At 34.5% G+C, this 637-nt stretch overlaps 1 pseudogene; it reads left to right on the plus strand.

The window, feature by feature from the left end:
• The window catches only part of LOC107702545 (caskin-1-like), a 52,233-nt pseudogene that overhangs the window by 47,118 nt on the left and 4,478 nt on the right, over positions 1-637 (plus strand).

Raw genomic sequence — 637 nt, forward strand, 5'->3', positions numbered from 1 at the left:
TGAAATTCGTTTTTTTATATATATATATATATAAAGTGGTTTGCTGAATTTCTATATAATTAGAGAAGTTCTGTTAGCCTGTTTTCGCTACGTTTTAGATTTTGGATCCCACTGTATGTACTGTATATACACACATGTACTGTACAGGTACAACTGAACTTGCTGTTCATATCAGTTACTAAGTTTTTGTGTAAACTTGTAGTCAAATCTGGTTGAATGGCTGTCTGCAATTGGTCTCAGTCAATACTACCAGACTCTGGTTCAGAACGGCTACGACAATATGGACTTCATTAGTGATATTACCCTGGAGGACCTAAAGGAGATCGGCATCACTAAACTAGGCATGTATACTACACTTACTTATGTTTATATTTATAATAAACATATTTTTCATAATACTCCTGCTGAAAAGACAGGCATAGTTGTTCATTAGTATATTGTGTTTTAGATGGTGGTCCCTAGTGAGCGATGTTGGTGCTTGTGTGTCCAACCAGTTTTCTTATCTAACTTAACCAGCAAGACTTCCTTGATCAAGCAGCCTCACCACTGCTTTTTGCTACTAAATGTCATGAGGAATAGGAGGATATTTTAATACTCTGAAGCATAGAAATTGAATAAGTTGTATATATATATATAT

This window comes from Sinocyclocheilus anshuiensis, unplaced genomic scaffold, assembly GCF_001515605.1.
Source record: "Sinocyclocheilus anshuiensis isolate Anshui unplaced genomic scaffold, SAMN03320099.WGS_v1.1 scaffold218, whole genome shotgun sequence".
NCBI classification, from domain to species: Eukaryota; Metazoa; Chordata; class Actinopteri; order Cypriniformes; family Cyprinidae; genus Sinocyclocheilus; species Sinocyclocheilus anshuiensis.